The 27,622-nt window shown below is 33.2% G+C and overlaps 1 protein-coding gene and 1 long non-coding RNA gene across 3 annotated transcripts in view; one reads left to right on the top strand and one right to left on the bottom strand.

Annotated features, from left to right (window-relative positions):
* The window catches only part of LOC118191679 (uncharacterized), a 185,959-nt gene extending 160,758 nt beyond the window's left edge, over positions 1-25,201 (bottom strand). For both annotated transcript variants that reach the window (XR_015041826.1, XR_015041825.1), the window contains exons 1-3: positions 25,131-25,201; positions 14,545-14,739; positions 11,162-11,368 (exon numbers count right to left, since the gene is read on the bottom strand). This is a non-coding gene — a long non-coding RNA (uncharacterized LOC118191679). The remainder of the gene's footprint in view (positions 1-11,161; positions 11,369-14,544; positions 14,740-25,130) is intronic.
* Positions 1-27,622, top strand: part of LOC118191680 (sodium-dependent phosphate transporter 1-B-like) — a 319,865-nt gene that overhangs the window by 200,205 nt on the left and 92,038 nt on the right. The gene's annotated exons all lie outside the window — the stretch shown is intronic.

The raw sequence follows: 27,622 nt of genomic DNA, 5'->3' as shown, positions 1-27,622 counted from the left end.
GAATTAGTTTAGTTTCTTATTTTTTATCTGACGGTCAAGCCTAAGTGGAAGCTTTCTGTAAGCTTAAAAGGGACCAAATTTAAGACATTCCTTGACTTAAAATAAAAGGTATTTTAACCCCTTCTTGGGACTTACCCCCCCCCCAGTTTTATAAAGTAAGCGAAGAATCGCTGCACACTTCTTTAAGTCTTCGAGTTGCCAAGGACACTGAATTTAACTATAATCTTATAACCTTAAAGGAGCGATTTTCTAGAAAGGAAACTATAAGCTTATATGATGACTGTAAGTTAAGCTCATCTTCATATTATCACAAGTTTGCTCACATGGAATGCTGTATTCAGTTTCTGCCACCTGAAATACTCTTCCTCATTTGCTAATCATACCGCTTCACTTCATGCCTACACGCTTTGTAATATGTTATGTAGTACATTATGGACTATTAGTTACGAATGTTACACTGGGATAGGGCTTCAGCCCAGAATCTGCACCTCGTGGCCTGCGCCCACCTAACAGAATGTCAGCACCAATCGCCAGTTCGGAATTCAATTCGCCTTCTATATAGCAGCAGTAATGAGCAGTTGATGGACAATACTGTGTTTGGCACCATTCTCGAAGCGCGTTTATTTCACAGGAAAAATCCATCACCTCCCTGAAAGAATAGAATTAAGCAGCGTAATGTAATCCTTAGCTTTCGATTTTTTTAATCACAGGCCTAAAAATCATGTGTCGTCCCATAATTTCTGAAAAGTGAGAAGACAATTGATTTTAAGCCTGTTAGAGCGATATATATCGAATTATTGATAGAATATATAAAGCAATATAACATTTCTAGATATTTTAGGAATATAATATTTTTAAATAGGAGATTAAATCATATTAGATAATATCAAGTACAAAAGTCTGACCGCAAAAATTAAACTAATACCCGAATTTAATGTTTACAACCTGATAATTAAGTTTTCTTGCACGCTTCAGCTGTTATGCGTCTTTTATTTATGTAGTTTCCGTAGCGCATAAATTACGGAAACCTAGAACTTCCGAACTACGTATACTTAGATCAAACTTCACTGATAATGTCTTATTTAAAGTAAATGTTGTCCTGCATAGTCATATTCTGTTAATATTTGTACACATTTTGTCTTCGGCATTTATCTCTAACTTAAATAAAAGATGTGTGCATTATATTATGTTCGTGTCTCACAAGCCTGTAAATCAAATTATACTACACTTACAAACATTTTTCAGATACATAATGTGTTATTTATAGATCTGATTATTAATTTTATTCTAAAGTAAAACGTATTCAATATCTTTGGTGAAAGTATCCGAGATACTGAAATACATGTGGTGTTTCTCAGGTAAAATGAAAGCAAACGATTCTTTTGTAATGCCAATATTGAAATATATAATAATGGCATTACAAACATTTTTATTAATTACAGTAATTCTGCAAATGTTTATTTGATAGTTATACCCTAAATTAAATATATTTTAAATTACATCGATTAGCTGCATTGTTAAAAATAAAATAAATAATTATTTAAGTTTTTAGAAAATGTGTTTATTAATTTTAAATCAATTATTAATTTTAAATTATTTCTTTGTTAAGAAGCATAATTAATAACATAATGTCAAATGAGAACGTTCTGAAAATTGGCTACATGCCAATTAGCTCGGTAGGTAAGATAACTTAAACAAATTTTTACTTTCTCGTGTAATGCTAATACTTGTCATATCTACTGGATGATAATTGTCATAGTAACATAACATAATATAAAGTTTGAAAAATACATATAAAGATATTTTTAAATTTGTAGCATTACTATATAAAACAGATACTCTGGTTTCTGGAATCCATAACATGACACTTGAATATTAACATTTCATCTTCGATCATAGCATTATCATGAAATATTTCCCTCCATTCCATCCATAAGCCAATTTCTACTTAGATGAATTAAATAATAAGCTTTTATTTGCAGAGTTTTTCTTAGTAAAGCGACGAAAGCTAGAACGATAACATTGTTTTACATGTACTGCACAATCAATACAAAATTTTGTACATCTCCATAGTTGATAAAATAATACTGTGTGCTAAGAGGTTTCTGAAGCAGTTTTTCAAAGAAGATTAGCCAAATATTATATGATCAAGGCTAACGCCAGTACTAAAGTTATGGACAGAAACATCTCTTATAAATCACGCAGCTTTCTCTCTATTCTTTTTAAATATCAGATGACACGTTATTTCAGTTACCGAAAATATTTAACTCAGATGAAGTTAAAACTGTCAAAATTTTTCTTGTGAGTTCTAAATAAAAGGAATGAAAATTTAAAGTAATGGACGTTTTCATTATCAAATATTATTGGAAAAAATTCTGCATTTAGCAAAACTCGGTTTAAGCAGAAGTTTGAGGTATAGGAGGTTTAACGTATTAAGAGTTATCTCTACCGAATATAATGCCTTCAAAAATATGGAGGCAGTTTTCCTTTTTTAAATGCTTTGATTGCATTATTGTAATTGTTATTAAAATTCTTAGGAAAATAACATAGTTGGGAACCTTTTTATGCTGACCTTACTTTTTAACAGTCGAAAGCAAAATAGTCCAAAAATTGAATTAGAAAACAACTTCGTAGACTAATGCAAAGATTGGATATATAGCAAAAATTTGAATGTTACATTGTCCTACTTATTTGGTCCGTTGTTCTACAGGACAGCTTAGGTCAGGAGCCGTCTCTTCAGCTGTCCTACTTATTTATAATATTTAAAGTTTCATAATTTCTTATTTTTCTTCGCATCACGCGAAATAGCCAGACCATTTAACAGGTGTTTCAAAGCCAACAAAGCATTTTTTTGTTCAGGCGCTTGTTCGTTATTTACTCTATAAATGTATAGTGTTTTAGCTAATTTAAAGCTATTTGACTGCTAGAACCTAGTAGAAATGTGAAGCGACTATTTGCTAAGTTCTCTTCTGTTAGTAACAACAACAGAAGAAGGGTTAAAATACCCTTTTATTTTAACTCATATATATTCACAGATGGCTCCACAGGGGCGTACAGGAAGCCAGCACTTGTGGCTTTAACTTAAAAATAGAAAACGTAAAAGCTAATCCTATGGTGAATATCAGACGGAGCTGCACGTAGAGAAATGAAGTAAAGGGAAGCTGCTTCCCAAATCAAAATTAACTGTTAGGAAGTAAAATACAACCCTACAAATGTATCAGCTATTTTTTTCCTACTTTCATTACAAAGAAAGACAAAAATATAGGCTCATTGTAACGATAAGTTCTAATAAATATTTTCATTTCTGAGAATATTCAGAACTTTCTAATTGAAATAGTTTTCGTAATTATTTTGTAATTAAATAAATGTGGTCCTTTATATGATTTTGATGAACTTTTATTGTAGATCTAAACTTCGCTTATTATGACATGAAATAAGATGTGAGTTTTTTGTGTAGCATCAAGTTATTTGAAAAAAAAGTAGATACATTTTTAGCAAAGGTGTTTTTTTTAATTATTATTTTGTAATAATACTTACTCTTTCATTTTATGATCATGATACTAATGCATATTCTTCTTAATGCTGTGAATTTTCTTCATTCTTTTTCAGCTTATTCTCTCTTAAGTAGAAAAGCAAGTTCTTAATTTGAAATTGATGATAAACGTTTTCGAAAACTATTACCCTCTTAAAATCTAAGCGCGTTTGTTTGTAATATCATCTCCTCCAGAACGGCGGGAAGTTGAGTTTCGAGAAAGGTACCCCTCCCGGATTCCAAAAATTCGTGGGAAGCCATTTCGACCATGCTCATCTTCTTACGATTTTAATTCGTTGAGATATTAATTTAAAACTCTAAAAACGCTATATTGGCAATAGTAAATTTATTTACGAATTTGTTGTTGCGGGTAGCGCGAGATATTAATTATTGACTGTTGAGCGTTGTTGCGAGATATTAATTAAAAACTCTGAAAACACTAATTTGGCAACAAAAAATTTATTTGCAAATTGGTTGTTTGCTTGAAATGCCCGCTCATCTGGCAGGCTTGCTCACTGGTATTATAAAAGCTGTTTATTATACCTAATTTATCTTTTCTTTATTCTCCCCCTAAAAATATTTCTGCATAATCTTATACAATTGCTGCAAATTTCTATTCTTATGACTTTAAACAAGCAGAAATGGGAACTATGTTTTGAATATTATTCTTCATTTTTGTACCTATTTCTGTATTCGAGAAATATGTTTTGTTAAAACGATAATATGAGTTTTTATTGATGTTTTATTACAAATACTTAACAAAAAGTATACTTAACCAAAAAAAGACTTCACAAAAGTCTTATTCTTCGAAAAGTAATATGGACTTGGAAAAATATAAACTAATCAGATAATCTATCTAAACAGCATTTGGTTTAAAAGGAATGTTGTCCTGAACCTCATCTATTACAGATGCTTGACATTAAAATAAGTCTTGTTCTTCGTAAAAATACTATGGAATTGAAAAATATCAAACTAATCAAATAATCTATCTAAACGTCATTTGGTCTAGGAGAAATGTCGTCCTGAACCTAATCTGCATTTCATATTTTGGTTCCTATAAACTGAAATAAAAGGATAAGAACTCTTTTCTAAAGCCCGTTGTATTTTTCCCAACAATGGGCTTTATTACTGTTAACAACTTCTATGTATTCCGTCATTTTTTAAAACTTTATGAACCGAAACTGAGTGATTGAATAAGTTAAATCATCTTGCACTGATAACGTGTAACTTCAATTGCTTGTATCATTATAATATTTAGGAGTGCTCAAAATTTTGAAACCTTTAGAATGATATTAGTTAAGGAACGTCTTAGAAAAATTTTGGAAACTACGATTCTAATAGTCATTGTTACCGCGGAATGTGCACAGATTTTTCATTTGCCTCTTTATTTGCAATAAAGGATAATAATGCGTAAAAACTTTCATTTTTTATCATAAGCATTTTATTCATTTACTCATTTATGAAACTACAAGTAAATTTATCTACATCAAAAATATCAAAATGCTCGAATAATGTAATTTTTCTTTTTTTCCACAAAATTTAAGGTATTTTTTTATTTTAAAATGTTCGACAGTATTGAATTTTTTTAATAGCATAATGTCTGTGTGCCGTGTACCTGTATAATTGTTGATTCGGATTTATTAAATTACGGCAAAGCGCACTAGGGCTATCTGTCTAAGGGGACGGATACCTTCGTGGAAAACTTACTAAGGAAAACTGATTTGTATTCATGCTACACATGGGAATAATTACGAAAGCTCCCTTACAACAGGCCGAGATGGCCTCATAGCGGTACCGCATCGTTATGCAAGTCGGCCGCTATTCGAAAAGATAGAAATCTTCATAAAGGTACTGCGGCATAAGACAGGTGTGCACAAAATGAAGATTAGTTTTTGGCTTGAAACTGATCGTCCGCACCCTTATGCCGATTCGGCGTTTTTCATAACTATATTCCAGATTAGCTTTTTCAAGAGAGCAAGGTTGAATAGTAGACAAGTAAGTTCATCGAAAGATAATAAAGCTGAAGTAGTTTTTAACATTGGTAAAGAATAATGGAGTAGTATGACTCAGTGTTCAGTTGATTTTCAAGATTCTATTGATCCTGAAAGGATTTTGAAATTATCTCTAATGAAATGGTGATTGAAGGAAACGAAATGACAATGATGATGATAAAAATAAAATTGCTATTCAAACTGTCCTTGTTTCACAAATAAGTTGGAAGCTATAAAAACATTGAGGTACTTTATTCAAAATACTGATGTAAACCAAATGATAATACGATTTGAAGAACTGGAAAAGGAAATTGTTTTTACACCAGTGTAACATGCTTTAAAGAACTAGGAAACGATGTTAATTTCATGCGCCCTAACAAAAGCAAAATAATACAGATAATTTACTTCAGAAGATAGAACTTCAGTAATAACTTCTGAACTTCCGTTACTTCGTAATAAAGTATGCGCATTTAGTTAATTTAAGTATAATATTCGCTCTTTTCTATTTGAAACACAATATAATGATCACGATAATAAAAATTTTAATTACTAAGCATGTAAATGTAATAATTTCAAAATTATTAGGATTCCTCACTTGTACACCCTTTACCGTTGGTACCTTCAAAGTCGTACATGATGACTATGTTTATTCACATATAAATAACTTACATGATACTTACTATTTATGTATTCTAATTAGATTACGAAAAATTATTTGAAAAGCTCCCACAGCGCAAAATGTTTCTCACAGAACTGTTTAATGAATATTCACTTCCTCATATAATTGTTTACTTTTTCTTTCACCTTCATTCGCATTATGTTTATCTGCTATTAATTTCTCTAACAATAAATCCAAAACATTTTCTTCTTTAACCTGAAGTCTCGGCTCTTCTCTTGCATGTATAACAGGACAAGCAAAATATTCAATATAATATAAATAAAAAGGCAAAAACAGTAATAATAATAATAATAATAATAATCTGAAGGCTTTCAGATTTTATATTATGCACAAAGAGCCGTTTCTTTTATTTGCACACACTGACACGTTTCGAGAGCATTTGGAAAAATGTCCCTTTGGGCTAAAAATATTAAAAATAGCATATCTTTAGAATTTCCGATTGAAAGTCTCGTGCGGTGGAGATAAAAATGTTTCATTCCGTAAAGTGTTGCCACTGCTCGCCATGAAATCTTGCCTTTTAATCAAAAGTCTGTGAGTCTTTTGATCATAAATTCGTTAAAGTTTTACAAAATTTGAAATATATAATATAATAAATTCAAAATTCGGGCTCCTAGGTGCCCATATTCGGGTGGAGGACTACGTCATTCAAAATTTGATGGCTCTAGGTACCGTTGTTTTTTCACAGGGCGATAAACATGCATACATTCATGCAGATTCTTCATTCTTTAATTTCTTTAAATATAATACAGGGTGATAATATTTTGTGGCAACAATTTGAAAAGTGATTCAACGCTTTTAGTGAATCGATGCAAAATGCCGTTTCGAGACTAATAGCCCTTCTGAGTTAGTGCACCTTTGGGCTAAAAAAAGATAGCAACAGTGTATACAGCACATGTGAACACGTGAAATGCACTTCATTTTTGTTAATTTGTGTTATTGTTTAACTTCTGGAACTTGGTTTATTCGTATTCGATTGCCTTCGAGTACAGTCATATTTTTTTATACATTTAAGATATATTTTTATCAACAATGAAAGAGAAAACTTCAGAATTATGAGTGAAAAGAATCATCTTAGTGAAGAATGAAGCTATGAAACTGCTAATCTTCGAAACGAGGAACTTTTGTTTTTTATTCCTTCTCATCTAATTTTGTTTCCAAATATTTTAATTTAGAAACAGAAATGCCAGAATGGCCTATCGAGTAATACTCTTTCTCGAATATATCTGCGAATGTTTGACGTATTATCTTTCTGTTTTTAGCTAGTTAAAGCATTAATGAGTGTTTTACTTCCGGAATTTTTACTCTATCGCAGCGGTTTTCAAATTTCGTTTATCTGCTAAGAATGTGTGCATAACTGACCTACACTCATTTTAAAGATCAACATATTGTTAGTATAACACTGGGAATAAAATAAAATATATATGTATTTAAATTTGTGTTAATAAATAACAAATATCGATAAATATTACGAAAAATAGCATGAGCAATAAATATAGTAAACCATACACAACTATAGGCATATTGATACGCAATTTTTATTTTTTTCAGTGATCTCGATGTGCTTGTGCTTCTTTACTCTAGTCTCATTTTATCAGTGACTGGAGCTATTTTGCTGAAATAGAATCGCAGTTCATCTTCACAGTCCAGTATTTTCTTACATTTATATTCCAAAGCAATTAAGACTGAAAACGTCGTTCCACACAAATAAGTTCTGAAAGATGATAAAGATTTGGCTGCAACTCTTGACATTAGATAGTCTTCAGGATTTTAAATCTGGAACTAAATCGAATATTAACCGAATTCTTAACGTTTCAGCTTGCTATTCATAAAATCTGATATAGCTATAATTCTTAGAAAGTCGGATGTTAAGCTTGTAATAACGATTTTTGTTACTAAATGCATAAAGTTACTCTTACGGCTTAACCGGAACGGTTTTAGGCTATCGAGTACACACAAGGCAATCACGTACAGTATCTAAACTGTTTTCGTAACATTTTGCACTTTAATAAAGTTTGCAACTTTAAATATATGTCTAAAATCAATATTTAAGGATATAAAGCTCCAAGCTACCCTTTTTAATCACCCTATATTTTATAAAATTTGTTGTAAATTTGTGATTGTTTGTAACTGTGCTACTGTGTTACTCGACTTCACAAAATTTATTCTGTGTTGATCTTTTATTATTGCCAGTTTCAACTCTGCGATTAGGTTTGACGTATGAAAGATAAATCCGGTATCCCGGAAAAGGCCATAGAAGTAATGCGAAATACATCATTTTTACTGAACTTCCCTTTCTAAAGGTCACTACATCGAGGTCGTGAGCTACAAATCAATCGATTCATGGTCGAAGTCCGATAGACACGCAGCAGACGCTGATGTGATTGCAAATTATTATGCATTTAGAGAGAATTTATTTCCCGGAAAATACATTGATTTTCTTTGAAGAGAATACAAGAAGTTACGTCTATGAAATAGTATAATGATGAGAGGATGGTTTCCTCGAGCATCATTTTACGTCAGAGATTTTCTTTTTTTTTTCAAATAATTACTGAAATTTTGGAAATATGAAGCAGTTATTGAACCATAGATTACCATATGTCGGATTTCAAATTCCATGTACATGAAGATTTTAAAATTTTAACTTTAATATTCATCACGAAGTGAGGCACAAAATTTAGTTTGCATTTGTTCATGTCTGGAGATGTCTGCATTGCTCATTAGTCGCTGAGTGAACAGTCACGTGTTGCATGTGTAACGTAAAAAGGAACTAATTTCTCTCAGAAAATCATCTATGCGTCCTGCCTTTGCATGCTTATTTATCACGGATTAAACAAACAAGCAACACAACTGTATCTCACTTTAAAATAGAATTTCTTTATTGTACCCTTGCGATCCCCCCAGGGAGGTCGACGTAGAGAACTCTTTGAAGCTACTCGCTAGGATCTGTACCGAGGCAATCTCGGCCACGGTGTATACAAATTACGCATCTGGTGGCTCTGGAGGCCCCGGAAAGGTCACTTATTAGTCGGCCCGTGGGTTTGGCATGTCCTACACTGTAAAAAAAATCTGTAAGGTTACTAGAAAAACTCATGGAAACTGGGATGCCATAGGTTATTTGAGTAACAGGCCTGTAATGGTTACAGATCTTTTTCTTGTAATATCACAGCATATAGTTATGTAAGTAGAACATATTTTTCTCATGTAAATTCCCAAACGATATATCTGTAATGGTTACAGATTATTTGCTAGTAATATTACAGCAAATAATTATGTAAAAAGAACATATTTTTCTCATGTAAAATCTCAACACATATATCTGTAACCATTACAGGTTATTTGGTTGTATTATTTCAGCAAGTTATTATGTGAGTAGAAGATACTTTTCTTACGTAAAATTCCAATGGTTGTATCTGTAAAGGTTTCAGATTATTTCCTTCTAATATCTCATTAAGTAATTATATGCGTGTAGAATATATTTTTCATACATGAAATACTAAATGATATGTCTATAAAAGTAATAGAGGTTTGTCTAAAATGATGCTTATTATAATAAAATACATGTTACTTATTTGTCTTTAAATTTTATGATTTTTTCTAAGCTCTGAAAATGCCAAACGATAAGTGTGAAAGCATTTCCAATTGCGCAAGTGCTCCACTGAAACGACACTCAATCTATATCGAGCAAAGAATGTTTATTTCCCAATTAGGAGTTATTCTTTAAGATGTGTTCCAAATAAACAGCTGATCCCATTAACTGGAAGTCTCATCAAACGGAACTGCTATATATAATACTGTTGCGTTATTTTCTGACACCAGTTGTTACGTTATTTTCTTTCTTCGGTACGTTCGCTACGGGTTCGTGTGGATTTGGAGTGAATAACGACGAGACTTGTTGAAGTAGCGAAACACACTTTATTTGGCCAAAATTAATCAGGACAGCTCCACTGTCACTTTTTAAAGTCGTCGAAGATCTACTATAAACACGCTGGAACAATCAGCGACATAGCCTTCACACTACCGGGCAATAACGGTGGAGACAGCTTCACTGTAAAGCACCAGAGTACAGCTCCCGACTCTGCTCGGTCGTTCTCGGAACTCCACGTACTCTCGAGACTCTCCACGCTACAACTCGCGATGCACTCGACAACACACAGAGCACAGCTCCCGACTCTTCGGTTCAGTCGTTCCCGGACCTTAACACACTCTCTCGACGATGCACTAACCGCGATACACTCTTCGATGCACTCTATGACCCACTCGGCACACGCTGGCCGGCTGTCAACTCGATCGTCTCCGCACGGACTAACTAGATAAGACACACTGACTGTCCGCGTACCAGCAGGGTTTATATAGTTTTTGGCTTGTGTTCGAGAACATTCTGGGCTAAACTGGTAAGAATTTGTTCCAGAAGATTCTCCATCCGTCCGTGCCATATCGCCAATTTTGTCGCCAAATGGGCAAGTTCTCGCCAAATGTGGCAATTTTGCTCTCTTTTGCCTTTTTATGGCAACCCTATACCTGCTTTGCTGGGAAGCCATCTTACTGCGCCTCTACATTTCGTCATATTACAATGAATATTGATTATAGAATACTGAAACTAAAGCATGAGATATTTAATTGATGTAAGCATATAGTATTTTTACTTGTTGTAGTAATCAGTTAAGTTGGATAATGAAAATTGAAAGCTTTCTACTTTTTATCTCTGATTTCAGATATAAAAATACAATAATAACATAGTCTACATTTTTTTATTTATTTTATTATTATTTTTATTTTTTTATTTTTTTTAAATTTTATTTTATTTATTTTTTTTATTATTTTTTATTTATTTATTTATTTATTTATTTATTTATTTTAATTTTATTTCCAATGGTTAGGCAAAAAGTTACAAAGAACTAAAAATGTTACAAACAGAAGTTACAAACAATAGAACTAAAAAAAAAAGACCGAAGTCATTACCTAAAGAGCGTTTCTTGCCTCCCAGTACCTCGACTTTTTTATAAGATCACGAAGAGCCTCACATCGCAGTAGGTGTCCCTGTCCGTTTCTTCTCCAGGATCACAAAAGTGAGCAATAGGATCGCTTGAAATGCGGCTGTGCAGGTGGGTGGCAAGGCAATCATGTCCTGTAGACAGACGGAAAGCCGCAACTGCATTGCGTCTTGGACTATCGGGAATAAGAGAAGAACTTAACATTCTCCATTTTTTTAAGTGTGTACGAGTCTGAAGATCTGGTAATTAGATGTAAATATTTAAAAAGAAAAATACTTTAATCCTCCCAATAAAAAATGGCTGTATTAAGGTGTTGTAGTTGGCATGTTTTCAGATGTATCCAGAAAAAAAAATTACTATGTTTTAGTAAATAGATATTCATAGGAAAGCATCAGTAGTTTTGATAACGTAGAATAAGGAAATTAAATGTCATTAAAAACGATTTTCCTTTCCTTCATAGATAAGTAAGTAAACATATCGTAGATAAGGATGACAGAGCCTTTTTCTCTTTGCTCTCTGTTGATATACTGTTGACGGAATATATTTCAGTGTCATGATCTCTCTTTCTGATGTTTATAAAACATAGTTATGAAACTCTGGAAACTCTAAACGATAATATATTGGAAATAAATATAAAAGTATAAAAATAGGAACATCTATAAAGACATCCATATAATCTCTTTACTCTTAAAATGGAATTACTATGTTCGTTAGAGAGAAAATAGTGACATAAAGATTTGATTTGCTGAGAATGCAAAGATGTCTTCAGAAACACTAGTTCAATAACCTTGTCATTCATTTTGTTCTTTGACCTTAAACAATGTACACTGTTACAACTGTTTGTGATTCTCATATCGACAGGCTTAGCTTTTAATCAAATGCTTAAGGGGAAACGGTTATTCTTAGTTGCTACAAAGACGCCATTGCAGATAAAAGTACGTATTGAAAGCTTTCTACGTAGTATTTTTTGAAATGAAATCTGAAATTGTTAGGCATTAATGATAACAAATGTTAGTATCCCTGGATCATCATGTGCTGTATTGTAGGTGAATAAAATAAATTAATATCTAATTCAAAACCGAATGATTTAAAAGTAAAAATTCCATTATTTTCATTAAAGTTTGGAACATTTACTGCATCCTGAGATAAAGTACTTGCATTACAGATCTAACATTTAATTTTCGATTTTCTGGTTATTTAGATGCACTAATTATTGCCTATACTGAACGGAAGTAATTTTTTTTTGTAATCTCAGTATGATACATTTCTGCCTATGACATATTTTAAATAATGTTTTGCTTCTGATTCTATTTTTAAAACTAAATGATCTCTTTGCGTCTCAATACCTTCTTGATGATGTGCAGATATTTAAAAAAATCCAACGTTATTAGTTGCAGAATTTTACTAAAATATCTACTTTCCGTTTCGCTACAGAGTTGTTTTTCAAAATATCGATGGGTGAAAAATCATAAATTATTATATAATATTATTTTGAGCAGTGAACGCTCATAAAAGAAGAAATGGAAAAGAAATTTACCTCGGTGAATTTGCTGAGCGTAATTCGAAATTCTCATTAGAGAAAGAAATTTATTTCACTATTGAACACTAGTTTAATATATACCAAAATTCTCAAAATAAATCATAAATCCTTCACAAAATAGAAATTCAAAAGAAACTGTATTACGTAATTGTAAATGAGGAGAAAGCCAAGCGATGTGAAAGCGAAGAATATTCACTATTATATTTTGTGCGAGAGTCGAACCAATCATTTTTTTTTTTTTTTTTTTTTTTTTTGTCCCAAGGTTTTATTTAACTTGATTTTTGTATTTATTTAGATAAAACCTTGAAATTAACTTCTAAATCGCTTCTACTTGATAAGACTTTCTGGACTTTCGCGCATACACGTATTTCCAGTAATAATACAATATTTCACAAGAATATTTTCAAAATTCGATCTAGATCTTCTTATTTATTTATTTATTTAATGTTGAATTTTTCTTGTATATCTTTGATTAACAAGCAAAACTTACAAAATTTTAACCTTTAACTCATTGCATAGCTTAAAAAATAATTTTTTTGAATAAAGCTTTTTCTTTTTAATTTTTACTATAATTTACCAAATTTTCAGTTTTTACATGTCAGCAGTCGCCAATAATGATGGATTTTTTTTTAAAAAGATTTATTGTTTCATTTATGTTTTTTTGTTTGTTTGCTTGACCAAAAATAGAAAATAATTTCTTTAATTATCATAATATTTGGTTATACTACAACAATACTAGGCATGCGACTAAAAACACAAAATTGTGGTACTTCTGTGTACGAACTGTACACAGAACTACCACGATTTTAGATTTAGATTATTTAGATTATTAACAGAACTTTAAGGGGCAATATTAGTCATAGTATAGAAACTTTATATGTAAGATTGATTAAAGTATGTTCATTTAAATTTCTTATTGGTATTTCTGATTTAAATTCTTCATTGTGAACATCTTCGTCATTTTAAAATTGTTTATTTTTTTATTTTAGTCATATGTGAGAAAGAATATTGTTACGAAAAGTCCAGCTGCGGTAAGACAGCTTTCCCGCAAAGCAATTTTAGGGCTACCAGAAAATGACAAGGGTAAGCAGGGTTGCCGTATTTTGCGCGAAATCGCCCATTTGGCGACAAAATTGGCGACATGACATAGACGGATGGAGAACATTCTACTGGTTCGAATTCTTACCAGTTTGGCCCATAATGTTCTCGAAGGCAGGCAAAAAGTTATATAAACCCCGCCTGTATGCGGAGTAGCAGTATATCGTAAATGCATCGTCGAGTGTGTTGAGCTCCGAGAGCGATCGACCGAGTTGGGAACTGTACTTTAGTGCTTTGCCGTGAAGCTGTCTTTACCGTTATAGCTTGATAGCCTGAAGGCTGTGTATTTGTAAATTTCTATCCGTATATTTATAAAATGTCATAAATATTTCTTTATTCAATTGACGACCTCCTCTTTATCGCTGTACGTAAAAGCTCAAAATTTGTTCTAAAATTAACAATACTGGAGTTCTGTGAAAGGCCGTCAAGAATGGTGAATAAAAATAAATGAATAAACTGGTAATAGACAAAATAATACGTAATGAATGAATAAATTAAGTAAAACATAAAGGGATAAAATGTTAATAAATTAAGTTAAATTAATGATAAATAAGTAAGTAATAAATTAAAATATAATAAAAATTAATAATAAATAAGTAAGTAATAAATTAAAATATAATAAAAATTAATAATAAATTTAAAAATCATAAAAATGTACTGAAACAATAAAACAAATGAAAGATGCGTAAATTAATAGAAACCAAACAGGATACCTAGGATGAAAAGAAGACACCTGTTTTGATCAACATCCTTCTGATTCAGATAAAATAGTTCTTTTCATAGGCAGGTAATCTATTTGAAGTCATTTCGATCATTTTGCCCATAAAAATTCCTCTTCCTGATAAATCGCATTTTGACATGGAGGATTTCCTTCTTTAGCAGCTCAAGTTTTCCCATTTTGATATCTCCTACAAAACTTAGACATTCATTTAATATCTAGTATCAATATCATTTTCACTAACTGCTAAATAAAATGTTTCATTAATAATAGAATTTTTTGCAAAGATTACGATTCAGATCCACAGCAAAGTACTGGAGCTCGTCATATTCGGAGTTCGGCTGTAGCTGAATTAGCGATTTCTCGAAAGATTATTAGGTATTTTCTACCTTCTTTCCACATTTTTTCGTTGTGTAAATAGAAAGCATACTCGACGAATATTCAAGAGGTCCAGGGTTCGAGTCCCGGCGAGGGCATTGCACATATTTCACATCTCCTCCTTCAAAGAAACCTAATGACTCTACAAGAGGATAAGTACCGTTATTGGGTTCTGACTGGAACCAAGCCCTAATTACAGCGAAATTTTTCGTATCTTAAAATAGGTACAAATATCGCTCTGAAACTGATGATTCCATCTTTAACTGATGTCCTTATTCTAGCAATATTATACTTCTGAGCAGGCTAAAGAAACCCTTTTTCAACATCATAAACAAGTTAATTTTTTTTTTCTTTACGTACTTCAAAAAGTCTCATGTTTTTACTTGCATTTACTGCACATGCTTTTCAAGGTTTAACATTTTTTAGAAATTTCCTTTTTAAGAAAAAGACAAAAATAAATAAATAAATAAATAAAAATAAAATAAAATAAACGTATGTTGAATAAAGCCCTGTTTCATTTTTCAATCGTGCTTCAAATTTCTGGAAAATGCATTCTATTCAATTTTAGATTTAACGCATTGTCATAGCTTTTCTTAAATGCTGGGTTTCGACACAAAAGTAAATCACCGAGTTACAAATAAAACTTAACGAAATTACTAACCATACATTTTACAGTAGCATGAAATTATATTATATTTTATCAATAGATGAGCTCAACATTTAGTAATTTAATGCCTTCATAGACGACAAGTGATACTGAAACTTATTAATCTATTTCTTAGTTTAGTTCCTATTTTAGTGGTATCTCCTATGCCACCAAAACTTAATTAGGCTTGTCTGCAGTACAGCAACAGACCTAACCAATATTTTTGTATGTGAACGGCTATTGCGGTTCTGAACTGAAGCGGGAAAACATTGCTAGGGTCTACTGCCGGATTTCAGTCGACTTTTGGTAGCGGCATAGCTTTATTCGCATTCACAGTGATTTTTTATTCGTTATTAGTTCAGAAGCATGCATTTTTGTACTCATATACTATTAATTGTAATATTATATTGCATCTAATTTATCAGTGGACAAATAATTAATAAAACAGCAAAAAATGTGCCGATTATGATCGATAAATTATCATATCATGTTCGGAAAGGAACAATTTTTGTTGATTTAAGAGACGTTCACCCAAGTACGAGTTCCCAGAATAGCACTAAAAAATGGCTGTATCACACGTTGTCCCAGTGGAGAAGCGAGCATAACTGGCGTCCGGGCAAAATACCTTTTTGGCGCTCGCCCCCCGAAAAAAGCACAGTGATATGATGAAAATCTTGTTTGGAGACCATTTGGCGCCCCGCTGAGAGCGGTGCCCGGGGCATCATACACCCCCTTCCACCCCCCCCCCCCTCGCTACACCACTGCGTCGTCCATTACATATAGAAAAAAGAAGAAAATACCCTGTACTTTGACGATTATATAAAATTTGGTTTTATAAAATGAGCTGATAAAAAATCATCATATATTATTTGTTATAAGGCTTTATCAAATGAATCCATGAGACCTCCAAATCTGAAGCGGCACTTCGAATTAAAACATCAGAGCCGATAGATTGTTTTATAAATAAGAAATAATTAATAACTAGACTGTGTCTTCGAATTTTTTTCAGGGGGGGCCTTACCTGAAAATCTAGTTATGGTTTTTTATGGAGTATCACAATAAATTGCTGAAATTAGATATCTTCGTGCATTTGCAGAAATGTCAATAGTTCCTGCAATGAAAATGGCATCTCGTATATGTAATAAAATACAGTAAAATCAGAGAAATGTGTTATCTCTGTTCTATAGCATAGTGAAAAGAACAGAGGAAATAGCAGATAATAACGAAGAAACTGTTGTAGTTTAATTAAAACACTGCACTTTTTTCTTGCCCCTTCAAATTGATAAACGTACAGGCATAATGCCAGTTTATGTTTCGTGAGATAAGATGTTAAAAGTACTGAGAATACGATTTTGAGAATATATACATCTAACAATGAATTTCAATTTTGTAAACCATTCAGCAGAAGAAATATTAATTTGTTTGGCACTTGTTTGGCATCAGTGGAAATGACATGGACTGGAAAAAATGCGTGGGACTGAGCAGCGATGGTACTCATTCAATGGCACGCGTCCGTGCAGAGCTTTTTGAAAAAATAAAGGCCATAGCACCATAAGTGTATGGCTGCATTGCAGCATACACAGAGAAGCTTTGGCCATCAAAAAATGCGTTTGCTTTTGCAAACTGCTATGCGATAAGTGCATAAAATTTATAAGTTACACTTCCTCCGTATCGAAATAGCTGTCTGATTTATAAATTTATATCTGATTCAGGAGATAGAAGTAAGAAGAATGATTCCGAATATGCGACCTTCTTCTTTTATAAAACAAAATTTTGATATTTATACGACAATTTATTTTCATTTTTTTTATAGAGCTATGGGTAAGGTATTCAATTTAACGTCTGAAGAAAGAATTACGATTCTACAATAGCTATTGAGAAACTTTAAAAATGAAAGACCTGTGCATGATATTGTAGTGGCTATTGGTAAAAAACATGATATCTCGGCCAAAACTGTTTCTAGAATGAGCCAAACGCTGGTACGATAGAGGAGAATCCATTAATATTGAGGCAAAAATAAAGAGGCATAGTGGTTGTTGACACAAAGAGCATGACGAGGTTTTGGGAAAAGTCATGCAGGTCATGCTTCGCAAACATATTTCATAAAGAAGCCTTACTTCTGCTATTAGGAGAACCACTGGTGCGTTGAAACATGTTTCAAGTACCATAAAACCTGAATTGAATATAAGGATACATGATAAAGGCTTTCTTCACGCTTCGATCACAAAATAGGATCCCGGAATTTATTATCTGTAGCAGAGGATCCGCTAGTGCGGCCTGTGAACAATGAATAATTTTAAAAATGGAATAACATGTAATATATATAAAATAAGATAATATTATACAGTTGTATCATACTAAGTAAATAATACTTACGCCTTCAAATTAGTGATAGAGCAGGAAAACACATTGCTTTTTAAAATCGAACAATCATTTTGATACAAATAATTTATGCAAATAAGACAATTATTTCAATACAGAGGGAGTATAAAGCATAGTCCCTTGACCCTTGAATTCCTGGTTATTCAGTGTATTATTATTATGTAAAGAAATGGGCAGTAAACAGGAACATCTTCTTTTATGTTACGAAGTACGTTGGTTATTCAGAAGTAACGTTTTGAATAGACTTTTGATATGACAGAAGACGTTTTAATATTTTTAAACAGCATTCTTCAGAGGCTAAAAATGCAATATTTGAATTATTTATTTTTTAAATGCCTGGCCATTGACTATCAGGTCATTAGGCAACAAGCTCTCCAATATTCTTTACAATACAGTCGAAACTCTTCACACGTCCAGATGAGCAGCGTCTATGACTTGTGTAGAATCACAGAAAGCACATAAAGGTGAGGTAGTCAGATTAAAACGAAAAAAATTAGCACCAAGGCAGTCATGTCCAGTTAATAGTCTAAACTCAGCCACAGTAATAGCACGAGGAGAGTCCCGACTTATTTTCAGTAGCACTAAAAGCAGCATTACGAAAGGATTTTTTTAATAAATCCTACAGATTTCAAGTGTAGCAAAGTGAAGAGATAGGTCTTTGGAAGACCTTTGAAGAACAAAGGACCTTTTTTTGACAAAAGGTCCGCCATCTCAAATGGGTTGTATGAGAGCCAACATGTAGGTAAAAGGAAAACAGGCAAAATTTGAATTTAAAGATAGATTTTGGGATATTATTTGGTTGATAGCGTTATCTTACTTTTGTGACATGTTTGATTTTTTTAAATAAATTAAATATTTCATTACAAGATAATTGTAAGAAAAGATGGAAGTTGCAATGAAAAAGCTCAGTTTGTGGACACTTTATGTTAAAACAAAAAATTACAATGCTTTTATGAAGCTAACTGAAGAGCAAAAAGAATAGTTCCATGCCTGATAAAATTTCAGTTTTTATCAAGAAACAACATAAAATGATTGCAGAGAAATCAGAAAGAATAGTTTCATCCAATACATGGCAACAAATCGTGGATAAGAAATCTTTTCACAATTAAATACAGAATTAGAGACGGAGTTATTAGATTCAGATACTAAATTCGTAATTAAACTGTCTTGTGATATAGCACTTAATGACAACTTCGACAAAATACAAATGATAGATTTTCGGCTATCCTGTCGTCAAGATTGTCCATTTTTCCTGCAAAAGGCGAAAGTTTCTAATATCTTTTGCTACAACTTACAAATATGAAACAGCCTTCTCGACGCATGTTTTTCTGAACCAGATAAAGAAGGAAGTTATCATCTTTTTCTGAAGACCTGAAAGATCTAGTTAATGAGAAACAGTATCACACTTCCCATTAAGATGTTTTTACTCTTTGATATTTTTGTATTTTTGCTACTTTCACAATAAAGGAAAATATTTTAATTAATTTTTTTAAATTTATATCTAAGCCACAAATATTTTTACTGGGTCATTAAGGAAAAATATTAAAACAAACAGGTCACAAAAAAAGTTTGGAAAACGCTGCGTTATCATATTGGACTTTGTGGCTTATATATTGGACTTTTTGGCTTTGCGGCTTATATTGGACTTAGTGGCTTTGTTTGTGGCTTATAGATAATTTTTTTTAAGACAGCGATCTCTAAACTTTTTTGATCGCAAACCCTGAAGACGAAAATAAATATAAATTATACTTCATATAACATAATATGATTCAATATAATACAGTTTAATATGTAGTATATTTGTAGTGTAATGTAGCATATAATATGTTGCAATATAATGTAATGTAATATAATATAATGTAAAAGCATGCATGCCTTTAAAGCTGGTGCAGTTATTATGTAGAGTTCCCCAAAGGCTAGTGAAAACAGACACAGCGACCAATGAAAGATAACTTCGCACTCACGTTAAAAACGATCATACACTCCCAAGTGACAGTGGTTTGGTTTGGTTTATTGAGATTACGGCAAAGCACACTAGGGCTATCTGCCTAAGGAAAGGGATGCCTTCGTGAAGGACTTTCCAAGGGAAACTGGCTCGTATACACGTTACACGTGGGGAAAACCACGAAAACGTCCATGCAGCCAGCCCGTTCGCGGGATTCGAACTACCAGTGTTCAGCGACTTTACCGCTCGGCCGCTGGTGGGCCCCAAGTGATAGTGAGCCTACGTTTTTGGCGTATACCACCAAGCATTACTTCATTTACCCACTTTGGACGGTGTCGTTGCAAATGCGGTCAAGAAGGAGAGAACGAGTCTTTTGTAATTTATGACCTTGACCGCATATGATATGATCAGCATTCCTTTGGAAGCCACTGCTGAAAGACGACACCCCTCTAAAATATGATGGCATTCTAACAATAGCATTCTCTGGCCGGCATTACACGAATCACGTATTTTTCTATCAAGGGGAAGAGTTATTTAACTTTTCGAATATGGCTAAGGTTTATTTTACTTTCAATACTAACAGTTTCGGTTTCAAATTTAGGCCATTTTTCTTATTTTTCGCCCTCTTTTTTCCAGGAGGTTATATCCAGGAGGCAAATACGTAAATGAAGAAGGAAATCTCTGCTGGAAAGAAAAGACAATTTCACGTCATTTCTGACTTTCAGACACTTTTAGCTCAATCTTCATGTTACAACTATGTGTGTTTCTTGTGTAACATGAGCCGATGGTTGATATATTTTAAACTAATAACACATTCTAAATAGTACCTGATTTACTTATGTTCTAGAAAATACTTTTCACTTTCATAATTGATCGTTTATGATTGTAAGTATAAATAAGAGTATATGAAACTCGAACATACATATGATAATCAGTAAATGGTTAAAAATAAAATTTCTGATGTCATATAGAGCTTGAATTGTGATGAAACGTGAAAGAGAATAACGAAAAACAGAAATATGAATGAAGATAAGCAGCATAAAAGAGGAAGAAAGAACAGGAGCCATTGTCTTTCCAGAACTTCTGCGGGCTTTTTTTTTTTCTTTCCTTTTTTTTATGTGTTGCTTAGAACTTATGTAAATTTTCAAATTTCTCAATTTGTTCTGTTTTTATCGAAGTGTGTCGTAATAATTAAAAAAGAGATTAAAAATGTGAAGAACGGCAAAAGCAATTTAGCGAAAAGTTTTTTAATTATTTGTAGACTTCGCACCACAACCAATTCTTAGTGATCCCATTAATTTTGTGATTGTCTATTCGAATAAATAAAAACAGCTATGATGATAGTTGTACAAGGTTACGTCTGCTAAAATATCGAAGAAAAAACTATAGAATATTTAAGAACATTGGCTGGAACAATTTTTCTGACGCCATTTCTTGTAGATGAATCTGTCCTTGCCGCTGGGAAAAGTGAGATAATTACAAATGTCAACATACTTATTTGTGAGAATCAGACGATGAAATAAAATCTTTTGACGTCAGATTAACCTTCGCATTTGCATCCAAAATTTTTCTTGCTTTCCAAACCCATATTTTGATTCCTCACAGGAGGAACTATTTTTTCTGAATTCAGTATAAATTTTTATGCTGTCAGACAAATCTGGTTTAAGCTACCATTCAAGATAATTTAAGGAATTACCGCATTTTTCGAACAAGACGTAAAATCTGAAATTATGACTGAACTCTTTGTCCCAATTAAAATGAATGAAGAAGGAGGGTGTGGTTAGGTATATGCATTTCATTTCAACGAGAAATGTTTCTGTTTACACAGATGTATTCCTATAAGTTTCATGTACTCGTTTGGATTGGTTTATTGAGATTATGGCAAAGTACACCAGGGCTATCTGCCTAAGGAGAGGGATGCCTTCGTGGAGGACTTTCTAAGGGAAACTATTTCGTATACACGTTACACGTGGAGAAACACGAAAACGCCATGCAGCCAGCCCGTTTGCGGGATTCGAACCTCGGACTGAACTACACTGACTACCAATAAGTATTTGGACACCTATGCAAATGACGATATCTGCGGTCCTAAGGTACGTCACGGACTCCGCCAATATATATCGTGTAGGAAACAGCATCGGCTTTAGTCGCATGCAAGATACCTCGCAGTTCGGAGCTCTCTGATTTCGAGAAAGGTATAATTATCGGGTATCACAAATGTGGCCTATCCTTAAGAGACATATCTAGCGATCTGATGATCATACACATTGGACGCTTACGAAGTGGTATCATAGTACGTGCATTACTATTTTATATATTTTATTTAGTAGGATATTGTACTGTTTCATTGTCTTTTTTTTTTTAATTTTCCTCCTCAATTGTTTTAGATTTCATTTATTTTTTACCTTTATTAAGAGCCGATCTATCCAGAAAATTTTACTATTACGACTTAATGAGAATAATAACGGCTTGACCATTTTAACTTTTTGATGATCATTCAAGAACTCAACTTGCATCACAGTTATACACCGCCGTGGGCGCAAACAAAGTCAGTTCGCATTATCGAAGTCAGTTAGATTTATGACTAACAGATATCGCGCGTATTTGGAAAGAAAGACTTGTTTAATCTCGCAACTCTGAAATGTTAAATTAGTTTTCATAATTTTGTTTCACTTTACCATGTTTCCATTTCATAAAAGACAGCTACCCATTCGATAATCAGAATTTCTTTATACAGAACGGAGTTAGCTTCTCATTTACACATTTATTGTTAACGCCAAAACGTTAAATTGTCTAGGAAGGAATTTTTGGTAAGGAACTTTGGAAGTGATCTGGCCTTTTATATATATATCGCATATAGTAAAAGCCTTGCGTCTAGACTATTCCTTTGCGGCTAGACTATTCCGCCACAGATATGCGAACTCTAAAAGAAGCTGCCATTGTTTTGCTACATTATCTGTCCGGTCATCGGTCAGCCGTATTTCTGAAAACTCAAAATATGATCTAATCTGTAGCGTTTTGAAACAATATTAGCTGGTATTACAAAGGCATCGCTTTGGTCATAAACATCACTAAGCGTACTTTTGCAGGGGTTTGGAGGATAGGAGTGTGTTTATTAAGTAAACTATAAGAACGCTGCTTTTAAGAGAAATTATAGGATCACTCAGGAATTGCATGAATTACACAACTACTGCAAATGGAGAACGGTTACCCATTGCGTGATGTTCGCTAGCACGAGGGTTTGTAACTAAGCGTCTACTTCTGCGATTTTCGTTAACATCTTTACCATCAACAGAGACTGGGCATTGGTGTACAGAACGAAGACACTGGCACTGTGAATGAGGGCAAGTCCTGATCTTTGTCAGTTTTCGTAAAGTTTATGAACTCGTGATGGCCAAACTTCCTTTCGCCATGTACACTGACTACCAATAACTATTTGGACACCTAAGCAAATGACGATATCTGCAGTCCTAAGGTACGTCACGGACTCTGCCGGTGTATATCGTGTAGGAAACAGCATCAGCTTTAGTCGCATGCAACATGCCTCGCAGTTCGGAGCTCTCTGATTTCGAGAAAGGTATAATTATCGGGTATCACATGTGTAAATGAGAAGAAGTCTAAATGTGGCCGATCCTTAAGGGACATATCTAGCGATCTGAAGCACCCAAAATCGACAGTGGCCTATGTGATTAAGAAGTGGAAGGTGAGCGGTGATTGTCGGAATGTGCCCCGAGTCGGCAGACAAACGAAACTGGGGGATAGAGACCGACGAGTGCTGTCCAGAGAAATTCGGAAGAACCGCACCCAACCGATGGCCCTCATGCGCGAGGAGTTTCAGCAGGCATCCGGGAGTATTGTTTCCATGAATACCATTCGTAAGGAAGCACATCTGCTTGGTTTTCATGGTCGTGCTGCTGCCCATGAGCCTTTGATCACAAAGTCCAACCGCGCTGCTCGGTTAATGTGGTGCAAAGCACATCGAAATTGGACCATAGATCAGTGGAAACGGGTTCTTTGGAGTGACAAATCAAGGTTCACCCTTTCCGTTCGGATGGCAGGGTCTGCGTCTGGCGTCTACCTGGAGAACGTCTCCTGCCAGAATGCATTGTGCCAACAGTCAAGTTCGGAGGAGGTGGAATTATGGTCTGGGGGTGTTTCTCCTGGTATGGGCTGGGACCCTTGGTCACCATTCATGGTAAGCTCAACTCAGATGCCTGCTGCACTATTTTGGATGACAATGTGCTTCCTACGTTGCGGCAGTTTTACGGATTGGACCCCTGTTATTTTCAGGACGACAATGCCAGTTGTCACGTTTCGGCGTTAACCAAGGCTTGATATGGTGCCAATGGAGTTCATCGAATGGACCTTGATATGGTGCCAGTGGAGTCCAGACCTGAACCCTATCGATATCCTCTGGGATGAGTTGCATCGCCGAATTCAGGGGTGCACTACCCGTGCAAAATCGGTGAAGGAACTTCTATGTCTTCTCCAAGCCGAGTGGAAGAAAATATCACTAGCTGTCATACAAAGACTTGTGGAAAGTATGCCCTGGAGGCGTCCACGCTGTAATTACCTCTCGTGGAGGCTCTACCAACTATTGATTTTGAATAAAGTTAGTTTTTCTTTTCTATCACAGGTGTCCAAATACTTGTTGGTAGTCAGTGTACCAGTGTTCAGCGACTTTACTGCTCGGCCGTTGGTGGGCTCATGTACTCGTATATTGATATTACATTTTGCTATTTTAATAGTGAGTTACATATAGTATATTTTCCATTGCACTTTGTGATAGGTATGCAAAATATAAATATTTGTCATACTTTACTATTTTAAACATTTGTGTAATTTTAGCTTAATATGCAAAATTTTATTGAATATCAAAAATTCCTGTATTTTCCGAGATGCATTATCGATTCGACAGCTTTATTTATCTAATATTAAAATTCGAATAGAATTTTCTCTTGTTTAAACAAATTCTTATAAATTATTTAAATATTTCCAACTAGAACTACTTTGAACTATTTAGAATTTTTACATATCATATGCACTAAATTATATTTACGGTAATGTTGAATTACTTATTATGAAAAAAAAAAATTACTTGTAGATGAATTCTCTACAATGGTTTAAATTTGAAAAATGAATATTTACATACATAATGCAAGGCAAATTATTCAAAACATCATTTACGTTTGTTTAATTGAAAACACCAAAGTATGCGAGGTTTGTTTACCTTAGTGGAAGGATACTTTCGATGAGAACACTCTAAAGCAGCGGTTTTCAGCCTTTTGACTAACGTGTACCATCTAAACAAAAATTGAAAATCTTTAGTATCACCATTACAAAGTACTACTATCACCACCACTCTTGAACAAAGCTTCAGATCGCATAAATTTACGAGTGTTAGAGAAAAAACTCAATCAGTATGTTGGGGTTTTAATTTTTGAATTTAATAGTTAAAAATACTTTGCTTCTTTACGTACCACTTATTTTTTCCTTGCGTATCCCCAGTGGTACGCGTACCACCGGTTGAGAACCCCTGCTCTAAAGGAAAATAACTTATATTCGCATTGCGTAGTGAAAATCTCGGAAGCTTTCATACATCAGCCTATTTACTAGGATTTGAATCCACTTCGAACTACCATTGCCTTCTTAACCCATTAACTGCCAATTTTTTTCTCTCAATTTACATTTATTTCTGGCTGTCTAGACATTTATTTCTGGATGTCTAGAGATGACATAGAGACTGGAAACTGGAATATAAATGGAATATAGATGGAATTTGCCATGAGCCCGAAATGAGGATCGACATTCAAGTAGCCCTCACCGGAAAATAAAATGCACACTGACAATATGCAAGGATTATGTTAATTTTATTAACAGTTAAATTTTAAGTTCCTTTCCTGTCCTTAACTTACTACTTCCGGTCAGAACGTAGTTTTAGAGTCACGTCTGAATATATAATGAGGAGGAGCGGTATTTAATCGCAAAGTTCTTCGGTCTTGCCGAGAGCGTTACCAGGTATTCTGTCTGCACGCGTCCGCCCTTTTTAGGCTACCCTCTCGTAATATATTATTACTTATTACGCTAGGCCGTACTTAGGCCCTTGATAGCTTCGCAGTCAATTAGCGTTAAGGGGCCAATTCGGTTAGAATCTTGATAGCTTCGGCTATATCTTTTTAGTTTAGATTAGTTTTAGTTTACTTCTTAGCCTCTTAAGTTCAAGCCCAAGTGTCGGCTTTTATTGTACACTCCAAGACACAGTTCTGTTAAATCTTATATGAATAATAAAGGGTTATTTACCCTTAAATCTTGTTGTTTCTTGTCACACGAACTCAAGCGATTATTCGCTTGTCAGTTCTTAAGATTCTTCATGTTCAACAGTAACTTAGCATTTACAAAGTGGGGAATTCTACAAATAAATAGTTTGTAAATATATTCTAAAACCATTAGAGAACACAGCAGTACACAGGAGTTGTAAATGATGTACATAATAATATGACAAATGTTGAAATTTTGAAACTTACACAAAAATTTTACTTCTTCTCGCAAATGATAATCTCTAGCTCACTCATTTAACAACTACTACTCAACAACTCATGCAAAAGCTTAAAAAAGATTTAAACAACAATTCAAAAAGTAACCATTGTTGCCAACCTAATTCAAGTTACCAAATTTCCTTTACTAAGACAAATCCTCAAATGGGGATCATGGCTAACCGCTGGCAGGCATGCCTTTTAATTGAGATCCTGTGTTTGTACAGGTTTAATTTAAAGTTCTTTTGAAGCAGTTAATTACAAATCAAAATTTAATTAGTGTTTATTAAAAATAAAAATCGGTGAATTTATGCAAAAATAAAAAAAGAAATGATTATTTATTGCATTTGATTTTTTGATTTAAATGTGAAAGTTTGAAATAATTGCATTTTAAACTTTTTTTAAAAAATTACAATCACTGAAACCTATATGAGGTGAATATAAGAATAAAAAAAGTTTGGTAATTATTTATGAGACAAAGTATTATTTTTCGGAAAATTTACAAATAACCAGTTGTTTTATAAATAAGTAAATAAAAGCTTTGGGGTTAGAAAATTTAACACATCAAAATCTTTTTGCTGAATAAGTTCTCATCTCTATAATGTTTGAAATATTTTTTATTCTAATATAGCGAACATCAATTTTTTGCTATAATAATTCTTTAAAAGGCGTATAATAAACCTCTTTCGTGAATAATCAGTATTATTTGTATTTAAAATAATCTATTTTCTGTCTATAATCTTCCAATATTTTCGCTAATGTCCTTCGTATTTCATTATTTTTGATAAGAATAGAGCTTTGCATGTTCTTTATTAACACATTTGGTCTATATTTAATTTAATAAGTATATGCTACTAATTTTTGCAGATTCTGGAAGTGCAGTTCTAAAAATAATTGTATATAAATGTTTCCCATGAATAGCACATTTCCAATTGACTCTAAAATTCCATGGAATCGTATTTATTTTATTCCTGTATAAGCGTTTAGAGATAATTACTAATATTATTAGATTTCTTGACGTAATGTATAAAATGGGTTACGAAAGGAAAGATTTAAAGAAGAATATTATTTGTCAATTGTGCATTTCGTAGTAGTCAATGTAGTAGTTTCAGCAGTTCGTAGTCAATGTAGCAGTTCGTCTCATGATCCAGCATTCCTCAATCAAAAAAAGAAAAAGAACAGAAAAGAA

The sequence above is a fragment of the Stegodyphus dumicola genome, chromosome 6, assembly GCF_044657685.1.
Source record: "Stegodyphus dumicola isolate Sdum_Otavi_A_Nest chromosome 6, ASM4465768v1".
Taxonomy (NCBI): domain Eukaryota; kingdom Metazoa; phylum Arthropoda; class Arachnida; order Araneae; family Eresidae; genus Stegodyphus; species Stegodyphus dumicola.
This window is presented reverse-complemented; position numbering and strand designations above follow the sequence as displayed.